This window comes from Cebus imitator, unplaced genomic scaffold (assembly GCF_001604975.1).
Source record: "Cebus imitator isolate Cc_AM_T3 unplaced genomic scaffold, Cebus_imitator-1.0 Scaffold501, whole genome shotgun sequence".
NCBI classification, from domain to species: Eukaryota; Metazoa; Chordata; class Mammalia; order Primates; family Cebidae; genus Cebus; species Cebus imitator.
In genome coordinates, this window is record NW_016107816.1 from 954,704 (window position 1) to 972,542 (window position 17,839).

General features: G+C 46.9%; 1 protein-coding gene across 2 annotated transcripts in view; it reads left to right on the top strand.

Annotated features, from left to right (window-relative positions):
* The first annotated feature begins 571 nt into the window (after nt 1–571).
* Nucleotides 572–17,839, top strand: part of CGNL1 (cingulin like 1) — a 177,484-nt gene continuing 160,216 nt past the window's right edge. The window contains exon 1 of one of the 2 annotated variants that reach the window (XM_017513799.2): nt 572–638. The gene's annotated coding sequence lies outside the window, so the exon portion shown is untranslated. The remainder of the gene's footprint in view (nt 639–17,839) is intronic. The other variant, XM_017513800.2, reaches the window with a different exon arrangement.

Below are 17,839 nucleotides of genomic sequence, written 5' to 3' on the forward strand. Positions count from 1 at the left end.
GGACCTAAAAACTGGCTTCGAATTCCAGCCCTACTACCACCAGCTGTGTGACCTTATGAGACGCCTCACCTTCCTCCTACCGGGCAAGTGGAATTACAATCTTATACCTCCCACCAGTGTCCAGACATAGTAGGTGCTCAATAAACAGGTGCGGGTTTGCTGTGGTAGAAGAACGCTATCCCTTAAGTTTCTAACAGTGAGGGAAAAAAGGCTGAGCAGAAGGGAAAGGGGTAAACTGAGTGCGAAATAGCGAGGGCTTCCTGGAGTCCGGGAATTTGGAGAGGCCAAGGCTGCGAGAAGAAAGTACCCGGTGACGGCGGAGGGGAGGTGGAAGGACCAGCGGTTCTGGGAAAGGGTGAGGTGTAAGCGCGGCCCGGGGAGGGCGGGGGGTTCGGGGGTGCTAGGGGAGCTTCGTCCCGACCGGCCGCGGGCGGATCGAAAGGAGGGTCGGGCCCGCCGCAGCCCCGGCGGGTCTAGGCCCCCGGTCGGCCGCTGCCCCTCCTCCCGGGAGGGCGGGCGGCGGCTGCGGGGCGGGGCGCGGGCTCGCTCGGCCTCCTGGCGGCGCCGCGGCCCCTGCACTCCGGCCGGGCTCTGCTGGCTGCGGCGGGAGCTGGACGCGGGAGGCGGCGGCGGCGGCGGTGAGTGAGCTCCGGGCGGCAGCGGGGCGGGTGTGCGTCGGGAGCCGGGCTCCGGGGCCGAGGGGCCGCCTAGGGCGGCGGGACCTTCAGGGGTTCGGGCTCCGCCAGGTGTGCCGCGCTCAGCCTGCGCGCCCGCCCTCCGTGTCCCGCGCCGCGCTGGTCCTCGGGCGGGAAGGTGCGACACGGACTCCCGCGCCGCGCGGCGCCCCGCCGAGGGCAGGCGCAGAACAGATGCGGGCGATCCCCGGGGAACCCGCCTCGGAGCGGGGTCTGCAGGACCTCCCTTTCGTGAAGAGGGGCTCTCTGCCTTCGCATCCCTGCCTGCGCCGTCCGGCTCGAGTGACAGCTGGGAGAGACCCACGCGGAGCAGTCCCCGACCTATCCTCTCGTTCCTAAGCCGTCGGCGTGCCCCGCCAGACCATCCCCTGGAAAGAAAGGCGGGCGGCCTCTCTCCCGATCCTCCACGTGAGGCAGATCATCCCCGAAAGCCCCCGCCTCACTTGGAGCACACGCTCTCGCTCTCCCGGGATTTTCCAAGTTGCATCACTGTTTGGCCTCTAGACAGGTACTTGGCTGTCATGATGGAGTTAGTTACACAGGATTTTTGAAACTTTGTATATTTGCTTTGTGTGTTTCCCTTCACCCGAAGGCAGCTGCTTTCCTAACTCTGCTTATGCCGCTCAAAACGTTGCTCAAAGGTCGCTGGGAATGCTTTTGCGGGCGTTGGATCTCAAACTTGGCCGCACGTCTGGAGAATTTTAAAATTTTTAAAAATACTGGTGCCTGTGTCCCACTCCCAGAGATGTGGATTCGGCTGACCTGGGTCGCAGCCTGGAGAATAGAATTTTTAAAACGCACCAGGTGATTCTCATGTGCAGGCAAGTTTGAAAACCTCACCTTTGAGGGTTGCTCCCTCCAGCCACTCTTCGGAAGGCTAAAGATCAGTCCTGATCTGGAACTCAACTCAGGCCCTCTTGAATCTTCCCTAATCTACCTCTCCACCTGAAGAACCTGTTGGTTGGTGCTTTCCAACTTTAGACAGCAGATGGTGCCTTTATTGAAGTTCCCTTTGTTTCTACCTCTCTGTTTACAGTCAATACTTCCGGGCACTTTCTGCCAAGGAGGTGGCAGTGTAGGCATTAGAACCAAAGAGTCCTTGCCAGGGTCAAGGTTATAATACAGCGTTGTCTTATCCAGGGAAAACCAGTTGATAATTTGACTTGTCATAATCGGAAATAATTTCAGATTAAAAGGAGAAAAAATACTTTAGGATTTGATCAGCTCTTGGAGACCGCCCCTGAGACTACCCCACGTAGATGATGGAGTTGCATAAATGTGGGGAATTTTTCAAGAAGCCAAAGCTATCAACATCCTTAAGGTTTTGTGGTTGATTATTTGTGTTAATATAGGTGTGTTTTTGTAGATCAAACTTATTTTGGAAGTATGATCAAGCCCTGTAGAAGAAACAGTGTATAGTATCACACCTCAGACACCTGTCACATAAATTAGAAAATGATAGAGAAGTAAGAGAAAGGAAAATGTAGCCATGCTTACATTGGCTGAATTAGATCATATATTTTATTAAGAAAATGTGTTTTCACTGCCCTTGTTAGTAATGTGATAGTCTCCAGGGATTTGGTTAATTTACTTTTGTCCCCAAGTATGATATTTGTATTAGATTTCCACCCTAATGTTGCTACCTGGCCACAGATCGGTGGTTTTAAGTTTTTCTTAGGGGGTGGCCTTCTCTCTCTCTCTCTCTGTCTCTCTCTCTCTCTTATTTTGAGACGGAGTTTCACTCTTGTCGCCCAGGCTGGAGTGCAATGGTGAGATCTTGGCTTACAGCAATCTCCACCTCCCTGGTTCAAGTGATTCTCCTGCCTCAGCCTCCCAAATAGCTGGGATTACAGTCCCAAATAGCTGGGATTACAGTCGCTTGCTACCAAGCCCAGCTACTTTTTTCTATTTTTAGTAGACACAGGGTTCACCATATTGGCCAGGCTGGTCTCGAACTCCTGATCTCAGGTGATCCACCCACCTCAGCCTCTCAAAGCACTGGGATTAACAGGCATGAGCCACTGTGCCTGGCCCATATTGTATTTTTATTAGCAGTGGGATGACATCCTTTCAAGAATGGCTTGCAGAGGTGAAAGAACACTTATGTTCATTTCTAGCCCCTAATGTAAGTCCAAAGAACATTCATTTTGAAAAATTAAAAAATGACATAATTTTGCCCACTTGGTTTTCTCTCTCTTCCCCACCTTCCACTACCATGGCCTGCTGCTTCTGCTGTATTCACTTGCTGGAGGTGTGCACACTGCGGGAGCTGTCTTCACTGTCTTGGCTCTGGCTTGAAATGGAGGTTACATAGAGCACATGTTCTCACAGGGTGTCCCCTGGCCCGAATCATCACCCTTTCGGGAGCAAGACCATATGGAAAGTGTTTTCCTTCTGTTTTGTCTGTATGCGTGTGCGTGTGAGACCATGCCAACAACACGAAGCCATATTATTATTTTGAGACAGGGCCTCACTCTGTTGCCCAGGCTGGAGTGCAGTGGCACGATCTTTGCTCACTGCAACCTCCGCCTCCCAGGTTCAGGCAATTCTTCTGCCTCAGCCTCCCAAACAGCTGGGACTACAGGCACTCACCACCATGCCAGGCTCATTTTTTTTGCGTTTTTAGTAGAGACGGGGTTTCACCATGTTGGTCAGGCTCGTCTTGAACTCCTAACCTTGTGATCTGCCTGCCTTGGCCTCCCAAAGTGCTGGGCTTGTAGGTGTGGCCATGAGGCCAGGCTATGAAGCCATATTATTAAATGATATGTTAACTTGCATATCTCGTCTCAACTGGAAAAAAAAAATGCTTATTTGAGGATGCTGTTGAACTCATGGTGTCTGAAAAGTCACACCTCAACAGCAATAGTTACACTGTGAATGTAATAATAGGCTCTAACCCCCCTAAAAAAAAGTGTATGTAAATGTGGGCCTAGGCACATTTATTGCAGTTTCTCACTTTGGAGTAGCAGCTCTAATATCCTAAAGTGATTAGATGAAAATAAGTGAAGAAAAATATGAAGAAAGAGTGAGGGACTTTTTCATTTAGGAAAAGGGGATACAGCAGCCAGAAAAGATCTTTGGTTTGTGTTAAGAACTGACTGCCCTGCTGGCTTCCTTTTTTTTTTTTTTTTCCTTGTTTAATTTGCTTGTGCTGATGGGTGAGGGAGAGTTAAAGAAATTTAATGGCCTCCTAAATCTCTTTCCTCCTGAAACCCATTTATCTAAGAGATGCCATTGATCTTTAAAAAATGTCCAACTGATTTTATGGTTTTCCTTTCTTTTCCTCTTCTGATCTCAGCCCTAAAGGGCGGTGGCGTGGCTGAGAGGCTGGCATCAGAGCAGAAAAACGAAGTTCAAGGGAAACTGAAAATTGGATCATTTTCTCTGAATGACCAAGTGTTTACTTTTTTCAGGCCTGTGACATTGCTGTTATCAAGAAACCAGTTATGAAAACCCTGAAAATGGAAAAGAAAAAAAAAAGGAATGGGGTGGGGAATGGAAATAGCACCGGGATTCACAGACGTTTACCGAGGTGGGAAGCTTGCTGTTTTCAGCCCAGTGTCCCGGTTTCAACCCCCTTTACTGCTCTCTCCATGCACCTTCCTCCATCCCTCAAGCCAGTATCCTTGGGGAGATAGTGCTTCATCTTAAATTCACAGTAAGGTGGGTTTTTTTTTGTTTTTGTTTTTGTTTTTTTTTCTGGGATGGAGTCTCACTCTGTCGCCCAGGCTGGAGTGCAGTGCTGTGATCTTGGCTCACTGCAACCTCTGCCTCCCAGGTTCAAACAATCCTCCTTGCCTTAGCCTCCCGAGTAGCTGCGATTACGGGCGCCCAGCACCACACTCGGTTTATTTTTGTATTTTTAGTAGAGATGGGGTTCACTATGTTGGCCAGGCTGGTCTTGAACTCCCGACCTCAGGTGATTGCCTGCCTTGGCCTCCCAAAGTGCTGGAATTATAGGTGTGAGCCACCAAGCCCGGCCAAACAAAATCTTTTGAAGCCCCTATACTAGCAAAAGCTATGTATTACTCAGAGTTGGTGGTAAACAGAATAAGGTGCCTGCCTTAAGGAGCCTGAAGTCAGGTGGGGATGTAAACCATGGGCTGCAGTAAGTTAGGAACTTTTCTAATCAAGAGGAACACAGTGGCCTGTGGGGAACCTGGCTAGGTTCACCTGGGTAGATGCCTCCTCAATTCACTGGCACAGCAGGCATTAGACATGCTTTACTTGGGTTTATGTTAAAGCTTATTTTATTAGGCCCCTCCACCAAAGGACTGATTTTGGATATGTCTGACTCCAGGAGTGGGAAGGGTGCAGGTACCCGTCATGCAGAGGAGAGGTGGGAGGTGGAGGCAGAGACCAGATTCTGGTAGGTGCCTTTTGCTTCTGGAGTCTGCCGAACAAGAGTGCTTCGCGGGGGTGGGAAGCTGACGGAGCATGTGGCTGGATCCATTTTTGGCACGTTAGTAAGTGGTAACGTAAGCTTAGTAGTGGCTACCTCCACAACAGAACTGGAAGGAGAATACGAAGCGCAGTGTGAAAGCAGCAGCTGCCCTACTTTTTGGAGCAAGTGGCTTGGTTTGTGTCTGTGGCTCCAGCCAATGGGCAGACATTGGTTCCTCATCATGGTCCCTTTGGATTGGGCTTCCTTGGGTAGACTGAAAACTGGACTTCACACTGTTTTTCCCTTGGGAAGGTGGTTTCCAAATTGCTGACCCATAGGGCTAATAACCTCATGGTTATAAGAATAGCTACTATTTGTTTATTGGCTGCCTGTCAAGTGCCAGGTAGCATGCTCAGCACTTTGCTTTCATTGCTGTAAACCCTATACATTCCTGAGAGGCAGGTGGCAGTGACCTCATTTTACAGATGAGGAAACTGAGGCCCAAGGAGGTGCTGAATCCTGGAGAGGGGCATAGTGCTTGACAGTGGCAACGTTCTCATATCTGTAATCCCAGTGCTTTGGGAGGCTAAGGCACGTGGATCGCTTGAGCCCACGAGGACAAGACCAGCCTGGACAACATGGTGAAATGTCGCCTCTACAAAAAATACAGAAATTAGCCTGGTGTGGTGGCGCATGCCTGTGGTCCCAGCTACTCCGGAGGTTGAGATGGGAGGATGGCTTGATCCTAGGAGGTTGAGGCTGCAGTGAACCACGATCATGGCACTGCACTCCAGCCTGGGTGATAGAGTGAGACCCTGTCTTTAACAAAGTGAAAATGGCAGAGTTGAAGTTGGAGAGTACTCTGGTCTGTCTGAATACAGAGCTAAGTTCTTTGTACGGCTTCTTGCTCCTCTTAAGCAGAGCTGATTAAGAAATTGTGTTCTCAGTGTCTTGTTTATTTTTTAACATCACAGTCTCCTTAAGTCTGAATTGAGTTACTATTTTCCTCTACCTCATCTAGTAGAGGAAAATAGTAACTCAATTCAGATCTTCCTCTACTAGATGAGGTAGAGGAAAATAGTAACTCAATTCAGACCTAAGGAGAAGGTATTACGCTAAAGACCATTGCAATCTTGTGATTCCAAGGGAAATTTTATGGACTGCTGCTTTTCTAGGTGTCTTAAAAAAAGAGGGTAGATTAGGCTTTCCAGAAAGGCTTGAACAGATCCCTTATCCTAGATAGAGAGATGTGATTTCCACCTTTCTTCAAGTTCTGGAAACCTCTTAGTTTCTGTAGATAATTGGTTGTTGGATAAGAGATTAAAAACAAAATTTAGCGTTGGGCATTCTGGAGTAAAACAGAGCTGTGCACGTCCAGTTCTTGTTTATGAAGCGCTTGCGACAGAAACAAAACTTTGCTGCATAGTAATTACCTCAAGTTCTTAAAATTACAGGTAGTAAGGGCTTAGAGGCCATATGGAGTTATAATTAGAGATGAGTTTAAAACAGGGTTAGTGAATGAATGTTCATTACTACAATGGGCACTAGCTGAATATTTCAGCCCGAGAAGGCTCAGCTCCAGGGAGCATTTCTAGGGACTTACTGGAGGGTCGTCATGGAGTTAGAGTGTTTGGGATTAGTGCACAGAGCATTTGTTATGAACATGAAATATTTCTGCCAGCCTGCCCAGAGGCCTCTTTGTTTACAAGGCAGACTTTCTTCCCTGCTGCCCAATCACAGGGATTTCTGCTTTGCTTTGGTAGAGTAGGTAATTGTTCAGGTCATTGCTTTGTAGTGTTTTAGGTCTGTAAAGCTCCTTGATTATTAATAATCTTTCCCTGTTACTTATCTCTTTGCTGGAGGATTGAGGTAAGGTAACCTGTAGTTTTGGCCTCAAGAATTCTCGTTTTTTATCTCTCCCCTTAGTTTTCTATCTTTGTGTTTCATTGTATTCAGAAGAGGCTCTCTGCTTTCCGTTACAAATTTATAGTCCACATAGAGAAGAGGAATGATTGTGACCAGAACTTTCCAGGGATCCTGTGATGGGAGTGTTGTTAGTCCTATTTTCCAAGTGAGGACTCCGTCCTCTGTAAGGCTGGGAGTTTGGGGATTCTAGCCTGGACTGTCAGACTTGGAACACTGGGGCTTTCCACCACCCTCCCCCCACAGATGGAGTCTCCCTCTGTTGCCCAGGATGGAGGGCGGTGGCACAGTCTTGGCTCACTGCAACCTCTGCCTCCTGGGTTCAAGGGATTCTCCTGCCTCAGCCTCCCAAGTAGCTGGGACTACAGGTGTGTGCCATCATACTCGGCTAATTTTTGTATTTTTAGTAGAGACAGGGATTCACCGTATTGGCCAGGCTGCTCTCGAACTCCTGACCTTGTGATTCACCCACTCAGCCTCCCAAAGTGCTGGGATTACAGGCCTGAGTCACCATGCCTGGCCCCCTGGAGCTCTTTTGACTTGATTACAAAAGAAAAAGAAATGGCCCAGTTTTCAAAGTCATGAAGAGGTTCTAGTATATCATATGAACTAATACATATCCTTGAACTTTATTGTAGCTGATAGTATGAAAAAAAGGTTTAATTCACCACCTTTTTTTTGCCTATGTGGTTTTTATCTTCCTTTCTGTAAACAGTGCCTTACTCAGAATTACACAGCAGCAGCTGAAAAGTTGATTAGCCTCTCTCTCCTTGCCGTAGTCAAGTATCAAAAACCTGGACCATTCACTTAGAGTGGTGATTACTGTGAAAGCTTTAGGTGCTAGAGAGGACCCGATAAGGAATGGAGAGATAAGAGAGAAGGAAAATAGCTTGCAAAGGGATTGGAGGGTGGAGTTTAACAACGTTAAGATTTCTTCCTTTCTTTCCGTCTGTATTTATTTTTTTTGAGACAGAATCTCACTCCGCTGGCCAGGCTGGAGTACAGTGGTATGATCGCAGCTCACTGCAGCCTCAACCTCCCAGGCTCAGGCTGAAGCGATCCTCCCACTTTAGCCTCTGCGGGAGCTGGGACCACAGGCGCAGGCCATTATACCTGGCTAATTTGTGTGTGTTTTGTAGAAATGGGGTTTTGCCATGTTGACCAGACTGGTTTCTCCTGAGCTGAAGACTCTCTCCATCCTCCCGCCTAGGTATCCCAAAGTGCTGGGATTGCAGGCGTGAGCCACCGTGCCCAGCCCAAACTTAAGATTTCTTTTACTTTTGAGTTTCAGGTTTGGGGCTTAAATGCCTTTGCTTCAGATGTGGCCAGACTAGCTCAGCCATAAGTCTGTGCTGCTCGGGGGCCACCTATAAGTTTTGGGGATTGGGGTGGGGTGGGAGGAGGAGGTAGGACGAGGGGAGAGGGGAAATAGTGGGTAGGAGATAAGACCCACTGCTTAGCTGATTCTCCAGGCCTGGCTTGCTGACAGCATGACTGCTTCTCCCTGCAGGCCTGAGTCCAACTTTCTGAGTGTGAGGCAGCTGGGTGGGGTACAAAAGAGGGAGAGAGTTGCCAGACACTTTCCAGTAGACCTGCCCAAGATCAGTAATTCTCATAATACCAAATGCTTCCGGAGTGTTTGCCTCCAGCCCTGTCCTAGAGCTTTCAGTGTAGCAATTCTGTGGGGTAGGTACTATCATAGACCCATATTACAGGGGAGAGAAACAAGGCCGTGGGAAAATGGGTAGCTTGTCGAAGTGCTGAAATCCAGGGTTCAAACCCTTGCGGTCCAGCTCTGAGCTGTGCTAACAACTACCGTTTCTCTAAACACAGAGTCATAGCTGCTGTTTCTGCTCTTCATTCTTTCCTTGAACTCACCCACTCATTCATTTCTTCAACAAATTAATGATGGCTTGTATATGCCTTTATCTTAGCAATGAGAAGAACATGCAGTTTATGTGTCTGAATTCTCATAAACTTTTTTTTCTTTTTCTTTTTGGAATTCCCATAAACTTTCAAACAAATCTTTAAAGAGATAAGATATCTTTACTGACGTTGTATGCCTGGTGTCTGGCAGAAAATAGGTGCTCAATAAAAGGAAGAAAGACACTGTTTTAAAACTTGTCATCCTTGTATTTCCTCTGTCTCTAGCAGCCACAGTGATCGCTAATCAGAAAAACAGACAATCCTTAAGGAGTGAAGAGTGTGTGGGAAGTGTTTTGCAAAAATAACAGGAGAGAATTTTTGATAAAAGCGTGCTGTTTTCTGTGCATTTCAAGTTCTCATGGCGAATCATTTTTTGCTTGTTTGCTTAAAGCATTTATTATTTGAAAGGTATCCCTACACCCAGCTTGCAGACTACCGAGTGAGTAAAGGAGCCCCTTCAGACTTCCAGGTATTGTTAGGGGCTGCTCTTATCATCAGGGTCTGCAGAACATATTTCCTTTGCAGTTGAGGACCAAATACCTGGTAGGGTTTAAGTCTACCATCTATTGTCCTAGGATGAGGCACAGTTTAACATTTAAATACATGAGCCAGTAAAAAGTAGTTCCACCTTTGGGTGGGTGAAGTGGCTCACGCCTGTAATCCTAGCGCTTTGGGAGTCCGAGGCAGGCAGATCACTTGGGGACAGGGGTTCAAGACCAGCCTAGCCCACATGATGGGACCCTGTCCCTACTAAAAATACAAAAAATTAGCTGCGTATGGGGGCGCATGCCTGTAGTCCCAGCTTCACTTGAACTCAGGAGGCGGAGATTGGAGGGAGCCGAGATCGTGCCATTGCACTCCAGCCTGGGTGACAGAAAAAAAGAAAGTAGTTTCAGCTCCTGTATTTTAATTCATTCTTTTCACTGTGGGGTGAAGGAGGGTCTCACTTATTGGACTGGAAGCTCTATTTGATGATCACTAGGAGTGATGTCTCTTTGGTTCCTCTTCCATTTCAGGTTTGTTTCCTCACCTGTAAAATAGATGTAATGCCTACTGCATACAGGCAAGCCACACCTCTTTTGACATAGTACAGTGGTTCTCAAACAGGCACCCTCTCACACCCCTCGGGGTACATTTGACAATATCTGGAGACATTCTTGGTGGTTATGACTGGGGTGGTGATGGCTCCTGCCATCTAATGAGTCAAGGCCAGGGATGCTGCTAATTATCCTTCAATTTAGAGGACAGCCCCCCCGCCCAAGAATTACCTGGCTTAAAATGTCAGTAAAGCCAAGGCTAAGAAACCCTGGCAAAGTGGAACCTCAGACAGTGATAGCTCTTTTATTTGCAGGGGGGGTAGGGAGGACAGAGTCTTGCTCTGTCACTCAGGTTGGAGTGCATGGCGTGATCTCGGCTCCCTGCAACCTCTGCCTCTGGAGTCCAGGCGATTCTCCTGTCTTAGCTTCTGGAGTAGCTGGGATTACAGGCACCTGCCACCACCACACCTGGCTAATTTTTGTATTTTTAGTAGAGACGGGGTTTCACCATATTGGTCAGGCTGGTCTTGAACTCCTGAGCTTGTGATCCACCCACCTTGGCCTCCCCAGGTGCTGGGATTATAGGTGTGAGCCACCACGCTGGGTGTGCACTGGTAGCTCTTTTTAACATCTCTTTTCTAAGGGAGCTATTGGCCAGGGACAGAGATCCTCCTTTCTTGAGTGGAAAAAATGGAATTTAAGCTCTTATTGATGCCTCTGGCTTACCCCACAGGTGCCCCTTAGGTGGGAACAGCTCCTTTTCTCTCCATTAAGCATGCCTTAACTTCATTTGAAACTTGCTTGCATCATTTACATATAAATAGCCATGCTAAAACCAGTGAAACTGCTTAGCCTCTCTGGGTGGTTAAACCCAATCCCTGCGGAGGACATCGGTGAAGTGGGGGCTGCGTAGCTACAGACCTGTGAACCTTGCTTTTCTCCCCTGTTAAAGGACAGGTAGGTAACTGTGTCACCCTCCCATCTCGTCCTGTTGCTCCGATCTGCACGTGTGAAACTAGCTGTATGCATGTGAATATGTTAGTGTGATTCCGAAGGTATGCCTTTTGAAGGAGTTTTTAAAAAATGTTTAAATTTATATATATATATATATATGTATACATAAAAAATTAAATTTATTTATATATATTTATTTTTATATATGTATATATGTCTTTTAATATATATATGTATATATATATACATATATATATGTATATATATATACACACATATAAATATTTAAAGACGGGGTTTCACCACGTTGGTCAGGCTGGTCTTGAGCTCCTGACCTCAGGTGATCCGCTGCCTTGGCCTCCAAAGTGCTTGGATTACAGGTGTGAGCCACCGTGCCCCGCCCTTGAAGGAGTTTTTCAGGGGCTCCAGTTCATAGGTGATCACTCACTCAAGGACACTAAAAATGATTAGGACTCAACAGTCAAAGAATGTCTGTGTTACGGGCATAGTACTAGGACCTCCAAACAGTTCCCAAAGCAGGGTGTGTGATTCGGAAGGCAGTGTGGCCCAGTGGTTGACTGCATGAGGTCAGCCACTCACAGCTGCTCCATGTGCAACCTTTGGTGTTTCCCTTACTTGTTGTGTGACCCTGGGTTAGCTACTTGACCTTGTTGCATCTCAGTTTCCTCACCTGTAGAATGAGGATAATGACAGTGAGGACGGTAACGCCCAGCTGAAGATGGGTATGAGGCTTCAGTGACTTGTCCTTGTGAGGTGTGCCGGGAAGATGGGATCTCAGCTCAACCAGTGAGTTGCTGTTAATAAAATAATATTTGATGTTGACTTGTAGCATGTGTAATTTTACCCAGGTGAAGAGATTGCTCCTGATTTAGGAGCTGAAAAAGGATCTTTCTGGTTCTTGGAATTTTTTTTTTTTTGGTGGTAAAATACAGCATAAAATCCCATTTTAGCCAATTTAAAGCATACAATGCAGTGGCACTAAGTACATTCACAGTGTTGGGCAACCATCACCACTATCTAATTCCAAAACATTTTCATCCCCCTTAATGGAAACCCTGGACCCTTTGAGCAGTCACTCCACATTCCTCCCTTCCCCCAGCCACTCCCTCCTCGCTAGCCTACTCATCTATTTTCTATTTCTGTGGAACTGCCTAGTCTGGATATTTCATATAAATTTCATGCACTAGATGGCCTTTTGCATCTGGCTTCTTTCACTTAGCACAGTGTTTTCAAGGTGTCGGCTGTGTGTTGTAATGTGCACCAGCATTTCACCACTTTTTACCTGGTGTCTTCTTTGCGGAGCACCCCAGGCCTCAGTTTCATCAGGCCTGTGCTTCTCTCAAGTCGTGCTCTCTTTTCAAGTTTTAAAGTGTCTTTCTTCATTGATTTTGATCATTCTTGGCCAGCCTTATTTTTTCCACTTTTCCCATCCAGTGCCTCTAATGACCCTTGAAATGAATATGGAATGAAGCTCTCATGCCAGGTTCTTGGTGCCGGGGAATAGATCTTATTAGGTATTTTGCTTCTGCAGAAGAATTAGCAGCAGGAGCACACATGGGGGCCCCGAGTGGTGCTTCATTTCTCCATGACTGCGTGACAGGTTTTAAAAACAAGTGTCTGGAAAACACCACCAGGCCCCTTTTATTCATCAGTTTAAAAGCTTCCCACAATGAGAAGTGGCCCTCAATTAAGTCGTTTAATAAAAACCTCACTCTGTTTTAAAGCATTCTTGGGAAGTGTTTACATTTGACGCCACTGCAGGCTTCTAAATGAGGAGCTGTGGAGTGAGTGATCCTTAACCTGTGACTTTAATAATATCCTTTGCTTTAGATTTCCAGGTGGAGGCCTGGGCCAGATTTGTAGCTTGTCATTGACCCAGACTGGGTGCAGAGATGGGGGTTGGGCAGGGGGGTGGGGGACATTCTTGACTACCCTGCCCCCTCCCCAGCTGCCACTAGTAGAAGATTCAGAGAGGCTGAAAGCCACATAGATATGTAAAGCCAGCTCCTTGGAGAGAGACTGGACTGGAAGGAAGTGAAGCGTCTCCCTACCTGGGAAGGGTGGTTACCCTGTCCCAATTCTGACCTTATCTGCAGTGTAGGGGGCCTCAGTGGGCAGAGATGAAAGCATTCAGGAGAGCAGCGCCAGGCTCCTGAGATTCTGGGGCCTTAGGGCCTGAGAGCTAGAAGAGGCTCTACTTTTTTCTCTGGTTCTGGAGAGGTGAGTAGGCCCCGAGAGGAGGAAGCAGGCTGCTTTGGCTTCAGGGAAAACTCCGGAGGTGGCATTAGAGGATTCCTGGGAAAAGCTAAAATAAAGGAAATTATAGGGTGGTCTTTCCTTTGTGTTGCTTTTCTGAGGACCCTCATTGTACTGGGCGAGGTCAGGAGGGTGAGAGGAGCCTCGAGCTGCTGGCACAGGCTGGGGTTTTGTAGAGGCTGCAGAGGCTGCTGGCACAGGCGGTTAGCAGCCTGGATTCTGAGCCTGGACTGCCTGGGACTGAATCCCGGCTCCGGAGTTCTCTTCTATGAATTCTTGTGTGTCCAGGGCTCGGAGCAGTGTCTGCAGAGGGAGCTGTAGCCGTGTGTGCTCTCCTGACTGTATTTCGTTTTGGTGAGTTCCTGGTTAGAATCCTAGAAATGCTTCTTGTTATCAGAGCTGATTAGCCTCCATACCGGGCAGCCTTGTGCAATCCATGAGGCGGGGTGACGTCACTGGACTCTGAAGAAAACGTGACTCGCAGATGGAGAAATTATGCTTGGCAAATCTATCAAAGTTCTCTGAGGGAGAGAATACATGTGGGAAGAAGGACAAACCAGTGGACAGAGATTTTATTTAGACTTCAAAAGATCGTTGGAAAGGCTTCATGGCCAAGGCTCTTAGCTGTGTGTCTCCCATGACTTTCTGAGTGGAGGTGAATGTAAGAAGGCGTGTGGTTGAAACTTGTCTTTTTCATTGTCCTCCTGAGGAGGAATCTTCACATTTGCAGATCAAATAAAAATCTAACGGTAAAAATGAAGACTTTGGAGTTAAACTGTAGACGGGTTTTTATTTTTTTTTCTTTTTAAATTTAAATTTTGGACCCTAGGGGATGTCAACTATACTTTAAATGATTCGTGATGAGTGACTGAACCTGGGCAGCCAGGGTTTGGAACTAGGAATGATGTGTGCTGCTTTCTAGCAAAGTTACAAATCATGTGCCTGGGTCATCAGAGGTGCTCAGGAAATAAATGAAGATAAATGGAACCAAGGAGTTCACTAAACATGATTCAAGTTCTCTCTTACCGTTTTTTTTTTTTTTTTTTTTGAGACGAAGTCTTGCTCTGTCGCCCAGGCTGGACAGTGGTGCGATCTCGCTTCAGTACAACCTCTACCTCCCAGGTTCAAGCAATTCTCTTGCCTCAGCTTCCCTACTAGCCGGGACTATAGGCGCTCACCACTGCACCTGTCTAACTTTTGTATTTTTAGTAGAGATGGAGTTTCACCATTTTGGCCAGGCTGGTCTCAAACTCCTGACCTTTTGATCTGCCTGCCTCAGTCTCCCAAAGTGCTGGGATTACAGGCGTAAGCCACTGCACCTGGCTGTTCCCTCTTATCTTAAAAACATAACTTGTAGTTTCCAATTGTCTTTTAAGTGAATAGTAAATTTGTAGAAAAAGTAGGTTCTGCTATCAATATATGCAAGAATTCACTTAAATGCACGGATACTGAATTTCATGCCTTTTGTGTTTTAACCCAGGATAGTAAATGAATGAATGAAATGAGCAGAAACTTTCTCAACATAGACCTTCCCTCTCCCCCTGTGGGATTTCAGAAGCTTGGAGTTATGCTTGACCAAAAAGACACCTGCAGGAGTTAGTTACTTCCTTGTTTTTTTTTACTCAGCACCCTGTGCGCCTCGCCTGGTACCTCATGTATAGGAGTGCTCTGTATGTGTTTGAATGATAAATGGATTCAGATTTCCTTAGCATAAGCACAAATATTTTATCATTGTCTGTCTATTATGTTCCAGGCAAATTTAGTCATATTTGCTCTTACAATGATTATATTGTATTTTGCCACTTAATATTGCTGTGTAACAGGCAATCCAGATCAGACCTTTTTTTTTTTTTTTTTTTGAGATGGAGTCTCGCTCTGTTGCCCAGGCTGGAGTGCAGTGGCACGATTTTGGCTCATCGCAAGCTCCACTTCCCAGGTCCAAGCAATTCTTTTACCTCAGGCTCCCAAGGAGGTGGGATTACAGGTGTGCACCACTACAACCTGTAATTTTTGTATTTTTAGTACAGACAGGGTGTCACCATGTTGGTCAGGCTGGTCTCAAACTTCTGACCTCAGGTAATCCACCCACCTCAGCCTCCCAAAGTGCTGGGATTACAAGTGTGAGCCACCATGCCTGGCCTCAGATCTCAGTTCTTTACAACCACAAAGGTTCATTTTCCCCTCACTCAGCTGTTGGTTGGGTGTGGTTTGGATAAGCCAGGGTGGTCTTGACTGGGCCAAGCCAGACTCCAGGTTTCCATATGGGTTGAGGTCTATTCCACATGTGTTTATTCAGCAGACCAGGCTGCAGGGGCAACAAATATGCAGGGCCAGCTCATGTTGGGCAGATCACAGAGGCATAAGAAGGCAAGTGGAAATGCTGGAAGCCTCTTAAGGCTTTGGCCTGTCACTGGCCCACTGTCAGTTCCTTCAAGATTCCCTTGGCCAACAAAAAGTGCATTGTGAAGCCCCACATCGTCAGGGTGAGGAAGTATACCCGGCCCATTCTAGTAGGAGGTAATGCAAAGTCATATGGCAAAGAAGGTGGATGTATATGGAGGAGCAAGGCACTGAGAACAATAATTCCATTCACAATGGGAGAGAATGAATAAGAGGGAAGAGGGTAGTTTGGGCCAAACTAGCCTTTTGGGAGCTTGCAAGACCTAGGCTGGCTGGGTGAAAAATCATATGCATTTGGTGCACATACCAGCCCAGGCCTTGGCATTTCCTGTACATTAGCTGGTGTGCCCTGCCTCTCAGCTGGCTGGACATTGATCATATCCATTCACTGTGATGGGGCTGGGTGGAGTGCTGCCTATCTGTGAGAGGGGGAGAAGGATGGCCTAATTTTCTTCAGGTCAGCTGTCATGAGCTGACAGGATGCCAGCTGTGGTGGCAGGAGTGTGACAAGCTGAGAGGGCAAAGAGGACAAAGAAGGACCACAGTGTTGAGGAGGCCAGGGCCTTGCCTCAGCCTAAGTCATACCTTTAATAATAGTCAGTGACAGGTTAGCATCAGGGCCTGAGTACACCATGTCCCAATCTTCAGAAGGACCTTAGGCTGTAGCTTCCAGACCCTTTTACATCCAAAGAAACAGACTTTCAGGAGGTGAGGTGACTTGTCTTTAGTCAACCAGCTCAAAAGTGGCCGATGGGAGCCAGGCCAGCCTGTTCCCAGTCTGGTGCCCGTCTTTCCACACCTCAGGGTTGTCTCAGTCTAGCGGAGTCAGGACTGGTGTCGTGCATTACAGTATATTCTGGCCCTGTTATGACAGAGTCTGCTTTTTGGAAGGAGCCATGTGAAACTTGTGCCCATATGGGATGATATCGGCGAAGCAGAATGAATGAAATACTGGGGGCCGATGATAAGCAGCCTTGCTCTTACTGCTTTGCAGTGGGCCATTTCTTTTTTTTTTTCTTCTGAGACAGAGTTTCACTCTTGTTGCCCAGGCTGGAGTGCAATGGTACAATCTTGGCTCACCGCAACCTCCGCCTCCCAGGTTCTAGTGATTCTCCTGCATCAGCCTCCCAGGTAGTTGGAATTACAGGCATGCGCCACCACGCCTGGCTAATTTTGTCTTTTGAGTAGAGACGGGGTTTCTCCATGTTGGTCAGGTTGGTCCCGAACTCCCGACCTCAGATGATCTGCGTGCCCTGGTCTCCCAAAGCACTGGGATTATAGGCGTGAGCCACTGCACCCGGCCAGCAATGGGCCATTTCTTTAGTGAAGAGCTGCTAGACTTTACGGAAGAAAAGGCTGTAGCCACTAGTGAGAATGCACCAGGAACAGATGGGGACCAAAACCTCTTAAAGCCAAGGGTGTGAGGAGACAGATACTCTCATGCATGCTGTGTGTGGGATTAGAAATTCACTGGGTTCCTATTCAGAGAGCAGTTTGGCAGTGGGGTGCTTTTACTTGCAAGTAAACAAAACTCAAAGGTGGTTTACATAGGACATTTAAAACAATAAAAAGTGGTTAAAAAGTGGTTTAACTAAGACATTTCAAAATGGCATTTGTTACCTCATGTAAACATGAAGTCCGGTCTGGGCAGTTCAGGGAGTTAATTTGAAGACCCTGGCTTATTTCTTGTGTCCTAGTCTTAGTGTTAGTTGTTTGCCTTCAAGTTTGTTTTCTCTTGATCTCAGTGTGGCTCTTGCTGCTTCAACCATTATATCCTTATTCAGAGTGATGTCCAGAGGCAGGAAAAGAGGGTAGCACAGAAAAGATGCAAATCAGCATGTATTCTGAGTTCCCGTTTTTTGTTTGCAAAAATAAAGACCTTTACAATTTTCTTTTTTTCCCTCACCTAATACTATCACAATAAAAATCTTAATTTTTTCAGCTCATAAGATGGTGGAAAAAAGTTTTTAATTTTTGATTGTGAATATAAATTTCTGGAACCAAGAAATATGGTTATTTTTGGGCCGTGGGGTTGGTGGGTGTGGTTTTGTTTTTCATTTCATGAATTTTTCTTTTTTATTTCATGCCCTTCTTGGCTGTTTGCATTTTATAAATATCACTTTTCTTTTATTTCTTTTTTTTTAAATTTTATTATTATTTTTTTTGGGACGGAGTTTCACTCTTGTTACCCAGGCTGGAGTGCAATGGCGCGATCTCGGCTCACCGCAACCTCCGCCTCCTGG